We start from the raw sequence: 11,428 nt of genomic DNA, 5'->3' as shown, positions 1-11,428 counted from the left end.
CACAACCTGCCAGCAATACAATCTCACCAGCTGACACTCAGCAACCACCAAGGAGCATCTGCCCTCCAGCAAACTCCCCACAGTTTTATGGCCTTCTTCATAAGAAGAGTATGGAATAACCCTTGGCCTAATTCAGGCCACCTGTCCTGGCTCCACCCTGCCCTTGCTGCTGTGCTACAAAGGCAGTGGTTCCTTCCCAGTAAGTGGCCTGGCTCTATTTGCACTTATAACGTGCAACCAGTGTTGCTCCACTTGTTGATTTTGGCTGCAACCAGGTCTTTATAAAATATTAGTTCATGAAAAAAAAAACCAAACAAAAAACAAAAAACCAAACAAAAAAACAAAACAAAACTGTAAAGCATACCTCTTTCTTGTCTTGGTGAAAGAATAGGAGTGAATAGCTTGGCACGTGTATAGTTTTGTTTCTTGATGTGTTCCTGGAAGAAATTCAAAAAAGGTTATGAAAGTGACATAGCAGAAGATAGGCAAGCAGTTGTGTGATTTGTAGAAGTGGGCTATACTGTCTGAAACTAAATCTTAGTTCTCACAGCAAGGATGGGCACAAAACACAGCTCCCTGCATGAAGCCTAACAATACAGAAAGGATACTCCGAGAATTAAAGTCCCTTGCATGTGTATTTGTGGTTCTTACAGGAGAAAAAAAAACATCAGGTAAGTCCTTATGTCATTTTTTGACTGTGTAAAACATCTAATATCACAGTGCTTGCTTACTGAAAATTCAGAGGCTGCTAAACTGCAAAGTAACCAGAAACAAGCTTCCTTAGTGGAGGTGAGGAATACATGACATCCCTTTGAATCCACATGTTTACAAAGGCCCCACTCCACCCTGCACACAGTGAGGGGTTGTAGAAAGTAGTGAGTGTATGCGTACACATGGTGTATAAGATCAGTGGAGCTCAAATAAATTGGGTTCTACCTGGAAATATGTGAAAGATAAAGATGATAAAAGAAAAGCTGAAGTTCCACTTACTCCCTTGTTGTTTTTTTTTGTTTCGTTTTGTTTTTTTAAAGTAACAGTGTAGAAACAATTCATCATAGTATCATAGTATCATAGTCTCGTGCGGGTTGGAAGGGACCTTAGAGATCATCGAGTCCAACCCCCGGGATTCGAGCCTCTGTGTAGCAGAGTGGCACTTCTACCACTTTGCACCACAGGGGGGATTCGAACCCCGGGCCCCGGTGTTGCAAGACGGCATTCCTACCACTGCACCACCGGAAATCATTCAGGAATCATTTTTCCACTGCTTTACAGTCTTATAAAACAATATTTTTAAAGAGAACAGAAGTTTTAACCCAGACTTTAATATGCCAGTACGCATGGGAATACTAGTTTTGTTTAATTAGAAGTATGTAAATATGGAAGCAGTTCAACTTGCCAGAGTTCCTATGGGCAATTTCAAGTTCTCATATACCACATGTTCTTATCAAGCCAGTATTCTACTGTTGGTTTCTTGAGAAACAAAGTTACGTGCACTGTAAACTACTCAGCAGTCACAGGCCTGGGAACATCTGTGACGTTAAATGAAATGGAATTATTGCCATCATACTAAAATTACAAAACGGAACCAAAATCTGGTACTGAATTTTATTCCTTTGCTTTATGCCATATTAAGCACTTGGATTGTTAAAGGTTTTCATTTCTATATAGAGCAGACATCAAATTTGACTACAGTAGTCTGGACTGGCCAGAGAAGGCTACAAGAGCAGTATGTATATGGAGATACATATAGGCATGCATATATTTCTTTATACGTACAGTAAGTTTTAGCAGGTGAAAATATGTTAAGCTTTGTTAAAATAGTCTAAGTGATCTAGATTGTTTGGAAAAAGTCTTAAGCAGATAAGATCTCAGATGCATTTAGCAATAAATGATCGGACTTCTTAGGAAACAGCAGCATATTGCACATAAGAAAATACATTTAGCAGGTATTTTGTTTGTATTGTATTTTAATTATATGAAATACACATATATATTTTTGTTATTCCTCCCTCTCCTTGCTCTTACAATGAAAACAGTGAGAAGTTGAAGATGCTAAATGAATATTGTTCATTTCTTTAGAACTGAATAGAAGTTTCCTATTTTTCAGAACTAAAAGTCATGAATAAATAATTCAAATCTATTCTAACATGATTTCACCAAAGAACTTTGACAAACTGAATTCCCTTTTACCCACAGATCAATCAAAATGCATAAAGAACAAAAAAGTCAAACTGTATCAAGTAACAGGTAAACAAAAGTATACACTTGAAGATATTATCAGATATATTAACATCAGTTGGATACTATCTGTTCTAAAATGCGCACACATTAAAGGACAATGTAAACATGTAAACATGTGATTGCCATTGACTTGCTGTTCCCAGCTTTTAATATTTGTGTAAATACAAGTTTTATTTTACTTCCTTACTAGTAGAGGTCAAGGCTTGTGCTTCATGGATTCCTGGTTCGCATTACATTTACTTTCCATTCTATATCTGGTAATAAAATCAAATTATTAAATACTGTGATGTAACAGGTGGCAAATAAATTTATTTTTCCTAAATCCAGTTTAAACATTAATTATAAATGCAGCTGCATGGCAGTTATGAAGCTGGTAAGTAGGAAAATTTGAGCTGCTTCTTGTTTGTGTGACATAATTAACTGAGTTCTAACTAATCTACAGACATCTGAACTATAGCTGGCCTCATGTTAAATGTTTTCTGTTCTTTAGCTCTGTTGTTGTATGGAGTCAAAATTCACATTGCCCAGACTTGCTAATGAGTAATTCATGATTATGTCTGAGTTTCCTTTAGAAAAGGAATACCGAGTAGTTTCTGAAGCCTGAAAGTGGAAAAAACATTTACCAAAAATGTAGGCCTCTGTACTAATATAATCCAGAGGAAAAATAATGTAATTAATGTCAGAATTTCTCTTTGAGAAAAGCAGGCGCACACCAAGTCTCTTGTAAACTGTAAGAAATCTGTAGACTTTGAAGTAAGATCTTATGAATGGTCAAGAAATAACAAGGAATGCCTTTATTTTCACTACTAGAAGTAAATGAAAATGAAATGAGAGAACCAATGTTCTCGTCCATAGACAAGTTAATCACTAGAAGACAAACAGATTTAAGGTACTCTGCAGAAATTTTCTTCACGATTTTATCATTGGATTGAATAATACAAATTCTCACAGTTGTATTATTCACTTTGTGTTTTACTCTCAGCATTGAACTGACCCAACTTCATAACGAGGTGTTACAGAACAAACTCTTCAACCTACACTGCTTCAGTGCTCAGAATTCAAACTAGTTCAAGTACAAAATTCAGGAGTAGAGAAGCTGTGTGTGGGTGATAAGACGGAATTCACCTTCTATCTATCCCTATGCACAGGATAACAGTATATGAAAAATCTTGCTCACTGTGGCAGGCCTTGCTCTGTTGTTTTGTTGTGTTGCATGTGCACACATGCACACAGAGAGTTTTACTCCAGAAACACTTTAAATGTTTTGTCCAGGTTTGTGATCAGGGCGGTGGATATGCTTCGGAGCACTTTGGGAGTGGCAAGCTTTCTCAGCCTCTCTTGCTGGCAGTGTACAAAGAGTGAATGACACCAGCTGAGGTCCCCACAGCTATAGTATTGGAGATATTCATCAAAGTGAATGCCAGAGGCATAAAGCCAACAACGGGGAGGTCTCAGGCCATTGTCCTAAAACGAATTATAATAATAAGTTAAGTGCAAGTTAATTAAGTCTTTACCACTTCTAGAAGCGTATGTTTTAAATGATTTCCTAGTGTTTGTTTTGTTTTTTGTTTTTTGTTTTTTTTTTTCTCTAAACAAGTATATGGGAAAGACTTGACTTTACAGTTGTTAAAGTACAAGAGCACTTTTGGAATGGTGAAAGAGCACTCTGAGAGTTTTGTTTGTTTTTTCCTATATGCACTCTGTATTTTTTAGTTTATATTCAGATTTGATCTATATGCACATTGAAGCAAGAAATGAAATCTTGTACAATGCCCATAGCCACTATGTCTCAGTATACTGTAACAAAGTAATTTAATTTGCATTGCTGTATGAATATAAAATCTAAAGAAACCAGATAATTGTCAGCTCTAAAATCCACTCAGTGGGATTGTTTTCTGTTTGTAGGTGAGGTCTCATCTCTTTTGAAAACAAAAATCATACTGGGCTTCTTTCAGATACTGCTCAGAGGGAGAGTTGAAGCGTCTGAAGATCATAAAGAGATGTAAGCAGAAAAGTACATGGAATCATCATAAATATTACGGGATTCTGAGGGTGAAGCATAAGCTGATGATAAGGACATAACTATAACTTTTTGTCACTATTTCTCAGTTTAAAAGATTTTTTTTTTTACCACTTTTTGAACATTCTCTGAATATTTATCTATTTTAATGTCAGTTTCTTGGGAAAGAGTCTTGGCAGTAAATGCAGTCAGCTGGCTATGTAGCATCTGCCTGCTTGATTGCCTGCCAGATTCCTGGACAAGAACACAGGAGCTTCTGAAATGTGCAATAAGCTTAGCCTACAGAAGCAGCAGTGTATATGACTCAGTTTTGTGCAAAACAGTAAGGAGAAACAGGCAGGCAAAACAGACAGAGCAGATAATACTTAGTCATTTCATTATCGATTGACAACCTGATCTAGTAATTGCATTCCTCTTTTCCTTCCTGTCATGTGTTCACAATACTGAATTTTCTGTCCTTTGTTCAAATAATCATATTTAAAATACCTAATATTCACTGTTTACCATGTTGTTTGTAATTTTTCCTTTAAGCTACCTTTAATTTTTTTTATTATTATTATTATTTTAAATTCTATGATCAGTCTTAGAATTATGTGTGATTATATTTTACAGCCTAGGAATATTTCTCTCTAACTCTTTTCAAAGTGGTTGAGAAGTCAGTAATTTCACACTTTTCCCCACCATAACATAGATAAAAGGGTATTCAGTTCTTTTTTTTGGACAAAATTCTTATGTATATTAATAATTTGCAAGATGCAATCATCTAAATGTCTGTTTTCCCAATGGGATTTCATTGTTTCTGGCTTGATTAGCAGAGCTGGCCTAAAATCCATTTCATGCAGCAATCCTATTTATTCAGTTCCTCCTCTGAAATATTTCAAACATCTGTATTCTGACCAGATACATTCAAATATGCATATACTTGTGATAATATGAAACACAGAGTTCACTTGACACAGTCTATTCAAAAAAATTTAACCATTTCCATCAATTCCACATTCCATCATCACACCAGGAACGGCTTATGACTCTCCATAGCATAATACATACTACAAACCATTGCCAATTTTTTCCCTTGGAATGACAAAACTTCTTTTTTTTGCCATTCAGTGAATGTCTCAGTCATATAGAATAAAGATTACCTTTGCGGTACTCAAGAGCTTTATTTTACCTTATTCTGAAACTGATTGCCCAATATATTTAATGGTGTTATGAAAAACTTAAATGAATATTTAATCGTGTTATGATGATGTTGTCATCAATTTTTAACATTCTAAATATCATCGATGTTCTTAATAGCACCGATATTCTACAACATTTATTTGAAGGTCAGTCTTCTAGGATAATTTAGCAATTAAAACATATGTGATTTTAAAGGCATCATGTTCTTAATAGTATCGGTATATATCCAAATGATCTAAATTTTGGATAAAATATTGCAACTCGAAAAATGCAAATAACAGATCAGTTTCCGTGTTGGGTTGCTTTCAAGCTGTAGCCAGTATCTCTACATACCAAGAAGCACAAGCTACCAAAGCTGAAAATCACTTGAACATAGGACAATTCAAATGCTACTTTTTGTTTATCCAGACATATTTAAGGTCGCTACGTTGGTGCACAAAGGAGTATATTACCGAAGATGGGATGTTTACTTGGGAATCTTAAAAGCATCAGAGTATCTTAAAAGCAGGTGTACCTACATAAATTGTACTTTGCAAGATGGTCTATCACTTATATCTGTTGTTTCAGCTCTCAGCATGAATAATTTCTGGCTTAACATAAATTATTTTGGAATTTCAAATTAATTCAGAATTACACATCATGCTGGAAAGTAAACTATTGCTAACTTCTGAGAAATGTTTACTGAGCAATATATATGACCAGTACAATCTCTGGTCACCTGTACAACACTGATTACTGAGAGTTATGGAGTTATGAGATTACTGAATTGATTATAATGATGACACAGAAACAAAATTAACATTAATTAAGGGTGTCATTGTTTCATTAGAAAAGAAAAAAAACAAAAAACAAAAAAAAAACAACACCAAATGCACAAGATTGGATAAATGCTTCTAAAATAGCTTTTTTTTTGTACCTACACCTGGGTGGGTAGCTACTTTTTACAAAGCTGTTCCATGTAAAATATCTATCCAATTACTGAGCATTTACTCACCTCCCACAGTCCTGCAGCAAATGCTTTATTCTTGGACCATAGTTTTGACTTGTCTGGTTGAATATACTTTTAGGTGCTTCTTAAAACCTCCGACATTCCAGAAGAGAGCTCCCTAGAAGACAGATACAAGATTTCAATATTGGAGACAAAGGCAATTCTCTCATTACTACAGTTAATTTTGAAAGTTCAGTTATTATAACTGTAGCTTTTAAGACCAGAAGCTCACAGCCCAGCTGAATCATGGGATGTGCTATGACTAATTAGTGTATACATGTGGCCAAACACTTGGTAGGAAATTCTCTCTTAAACACCATGTCTTGACTGAACAGACGTTTTCCCCCCACTGTAAATAGATGTTATTCATTTACTTTGTTTTGTCATAAGGCAGATGTAAAAGGCTTTCAACAGAAATTTTGGAGATTGGTTGTTGATAAAAAACCGTTTTTTTCCCTTCAGTTGGAAGAAATGTGGTCAAAAAGGAAGATGAGAGGGGGAGGAAAATGAAGGCCAACCTTCATTTGAATTAAAACTTAATATTTTCATTTTAGTAAAAATTAAGTCAGGTCTGAAATTAGGTTAAAGGATTTTTACTGTCTCTCCTGCACATCTTCCCATTTATGTTTTTATTTATTTATCCATTTCCCAAGGGCAGCCCATTTTTACTGAGGTAAAGTTTATCATTCTACTTGAAAAGTCATACAGTGCAGAGATGAACAGAATCAGTAAGGAGAGTGAATAAAGATTAATAAAAATGAACTAATTTAAAAAATAAAATCTAAGGTCTGTATCTCTATATATTCATGCTATCTTACATCCAAGCAGTTTTCCTAGCATTTCCAAACCTGCATTTCTTTCTTCCACTATATGTTGGTCCAGTATTGTTCTTCTCCTTATCAGGTAAAATTTGCATATTATTCATCTCAGTTGCTTTTGGGTATAATATCAAATTTGTTCAGTAAATGAAGTTAAATGTGATTGAGCTGTTACAAGTGGAAATTATCATAAAAGCCTTTTAAGAACAATAATACACTGGAGAAGGTTTGTGTTTTCTTTTTTCTTTCTAAAAGGCATTTAGGTGTGCTGAGCTTGATGAAGAGGAGATCCTGTTTGGCGGGTACTTTGCTGCTACAATTTCTGAAAGCCATGGGAATGAGGAAGGGCAATGGAATTCCGTATATAAAGCATCCAGGCTTGAAGAGGTAAACCTAGAAAGTGGCAATAGCAGCAGCACAGCCCATTTACAGCAGAAGAGGGTACTGGAAAATTCTCTGTGTTTAGGGCATGCATCATGTTTCTGACAGCACTGCTGCTCATCTTCTACAGTTGTCTGCAATGTGCTGGTAAGTCTAAAACATCCACTTTCCTCTCTATGTATGATTTGAAGGAAAACGTGTATTGTGACAAAGTAGCAAACTCTGCTATAAAGTTACAACAAAAAACAGTACAAGTTTTACTCTCCTTTCCCATGACCATCAGATATTAAACATTTTCTTTTTCCTGTCATTGACATTTAAATACAACTGTATACTTAATAAACACATAACAAATAGATTGTATTTCCTAGCTTTTCATTTTTTGTACAGTTACTGATTGTTCTGTTGGATAGTTACCTAAAACAAGTATGAAACACAGATAATATAATACTCACTCTAAATATAGGAAATGCTTATGATAAACTTCTGTTCTCTTTCCAAGCTTCAGAGTGCCTTTATCTTTAAGATGTTCTTGACGTTGTGTCCAACAGAAATGACTGTGGAAGTTCTGAAGAAGAGATTGCATAAAAATTTCAAAACCTTTTCCCTTTGTTATACAACTGCAAATAAGTTCTCGGTGTGTGCAATGTGATTACATATATACATTATTAATATTATTACTATTATTATTACTATTTTAAAAGCTGAGTTGGAGTGCATGCATATTATTTCACTCTATTAGATATCTACATGACTCTAAGTATTCCTGCACATACTAGTCCATATAATTCTTTAGTCTTATAAAGTGCTCAGTTTTCATCTAAACCATCAGAACATCAGATGACTGACTGTAGTTTTTTACTAAGATTTTTTTTTTTTAATCTCTTCTGTAGGTTCTCAGTAATTACCAGTTGTTGCAGTTCTAATTTTAAGAACATGTTGCAAGCTGCTAACAGTAATACTTCACTTACTTTAGTCTGAACAAGTTAAATTTATTTCTTCTGTATTGTATTTACTACATTTAACAGACCATATAGTTCTAATTGCTTGAGGGCACATATTACTCTTAAATCACTGACCTAAGCTGCAGCACTGGGAGGAAAAAAAAAAAAAAAAAGAAAAAAAAAAGTTATTCAACTCTTTTGTAGACTCTTAGAGCCAATTGCTAATCACAGTTATATTATTATAAATCAAGTTTAACTCTGTTCAATGTATTAACACCATCGTAGCCAAGATCACATCAAGCACCATAACCCTGGGTTCTGACCTGAAACGCAAGTGCCTGTACATTTTTATTATGCATGATTTTGTATATTTGATGAAAAGATTTGTCTCTATAAACATTAATCTTGACAATCAACTAGGTAATTACTGTTGACCCTTACTCAGCCACAAACTTTCTTGATTACATGGGCAGATATAGATAGTCTCATATCTAAAGATTGAGTTTTCTAGGATGGGACTTCTGTTGAATTTAAAAATAAAAATCTAAGGTTAGAATGTAGAATAGCAGAGCACTCTTTTTATTTTGGGATGTATCAACATATTTAACTGTTGCAATGTAATGCTATGTTTGACACCATAGGAGAAAAGAGATTTAATTCTGTTAAGTAAGCTTTGAAATTTGACAATTTTTGGAGTCATATCTGAGTCATAATAGGTCAATCTGTATGTACCAAAATTGGCAAACAAGCAGGATGTTCATTGTTTCCAACTTTAAATCCATGTTCAGTCATAAAATCAAAGTCTGTTCAGAATGAATTAAATAAAACCAAGAACTCCAATTTTCCTCTTCATGGATCTGGATTTTGAGCCTATTGCAAACTGGAAGTAGTTGATGAAATTGCCAGGATAATTTTACTAATCTCCTAAGAGTTAAATGTGAGAAAAATAAATTCTTAGAATAATTACTGTAATGTAATTATTTTAATAGCATCATTTGATGGAATACAGACTGACTGGCAGATAGCTCTGTATTTGTCTTACTACCCATTCTTTGAGCAAAATATTCAAGTGGTGGCACAGCCTTAGGTATTTTCAGTTTAACCCTTGCACACCTCCATGTGATCCAGTATAATTATCACCTTCTTTTTTAACATGAATACCAATCCTGGAGTATTTGTAACATTTCATAACTGTTTCACATGATTTGACTAACAAACTTTAAGAATAGATAAGAAATAAGCTTTGTAAACCATCTGTTCTGATCTAAAATATTGACTAGTTTTGGACTTCTTGATTTACATCAAGCTTTCTGGCTAACTCTCTCTTAAATTAAAGCTTTAGACGTATTTTCAGTTCCTACAAATCAAATATCCTCTGATTTGACACACTGTTAAATCCCTTGACTGTAACGTTTGTAGTTTGAGATTAAAATGCAGTAATTATAGAACTATTAATCCAATGAGAACAGATTATAATAAAATAGTAGAGCAATAATAAAACAAGTGGAAACAAAAATTAAGGTGTTCAAAAACAGCAATAACTCTAGGTGTAAACAGTGCCTATTCAAATGCCATGCAGACTCATTCTGTCACTCTTTCATAAGTACTTACTGTGATGCATGGTTCAGTAGGAACATGCGAGAACAGAAAAAGCAGCCTGCTGTATGCCACCTGATAAACACTACCTCACATTCAACAGTGCCATGTGGAATTGCTTGGAGAGTCTCTTACAGTTAGTGAGCTATGTAAAAGCATTTATTCTCTTCATTTTGTTTCCTTAAGGAAACGACAGAATCTTGCGGATCTGAAGTACATAAATTGTATGTAGTTCTGGCCTGGTTTCTGTGATTAAAGAACCCTTCTGTCATAACGTACCATCATGTTTTCTTTACTGCAAAAGATCCTAAAGGTATAATTGATAACTATATGCTTTCTACAGGATATTTGCTGGACCTGAAAACTTCAAAAAACACATAGCATGTTTCTGAAGCATGTGAGGGTTTTTTTTTCCTTACAGTTTTCTTTAGTTATTTATGTCCAGATATTGATTGTATGAAAAGCTGGGTCCATGAATGCCCCACTTACATACCTGCACAGGGCTTAGTGTTCACATATTGTCCATAGAAGCCCTTTTCAGCATCTTTCTTCTCTCTTCTCACTTCTTTGGCGGGAAGCAAGCTGCTAGTACAGAGAACATTTAGGTACATATGAGAATATAGCACTGTTGTGCATGTGTAGGGGGACTTGTGTCAGAAAAGAGATAATACTGTACTCCACATTTGCTAAATGTTCCTTGGTTTTTCATTACTAGACAGACTGCAAAGAGTTGTGTTTAAGGGAGCAGGTAGCAGGTTTCATCATTCTGTTTGAATGGGAGTAGTGTAAGCAGCAGCTAGGTCTGGGCATTTCTTACTTTTCTGCTACAAATAGCATGATGCTTATAAAGAACACATGGAATATTACTTTGCCCATAATTTCCCAGTTTTGGCTGTTCCTTCTACCGTGTCTGCTCACTTGATGAACTAAGAATTCAGAAACATGCAATAAGATTTATCCCATATATTTTTAACAAGGAAGGATTTGAGGCTTAAGTACAGGAAATTCTGCATTATGTAGGATTTCTGGCAGTCTTTGGTAACATTTTATCATTTGCAGAGTTTTCTATTACAAGCAGAAATAGTTGGTTTTCCACTGTAATTATCAGCATGCAATATATGATATAAAAATATCATATATAAAATATATGATATGAATATATATAAAGTCTATGCTGACCGTGCTTTGGTTTGTACAAGATTTAAAAATACAACAAAATAAAGATAATAAAAATAATTTGCCTATGGAAGAATTTAAC

General features: G+C 34.6%; 1 long non-coding RNA gene across 1 annotated transcript; it reads right to left on the bottom strand.

The window, feature by feature from the left end:
- Positions 1–364: 364 nt before the first annotated feature.
- On the bottom strand, positions 365–10,753 carry LOC107314486. The gene is made up of 4 exons (XR_004307372.1): positions 10,664–10,753; positions 8,086–8,198; positions 6,438–6,549; positions 365–437 (listed from the first exon to the last, which is right to left on the bottom strand). It is a non-coding gene; the product is annotated as an uncharacterized LOC107314486 (long non-coding RNA).
- Positions 10,754–11,428: the final 675 nt, after the last annotated feature.

Source organism: Coturnix japonica, chromosome 5 (assembly GCF_001577835.2).
Source record: "Coturnix japonica isolate 7356 chromosome 5, Coturnix japonica 2.1, whole genome shotgun sequence".
Lineage (NCBI taxonomy): Eukaryota > Metazoa > Chordata > Aves > Galliformes > Phasianidae > Coturnix > Coturnix japonica.
This window is presented reverse-complemented; position numbering and strand designations above follow the sequence as displayed.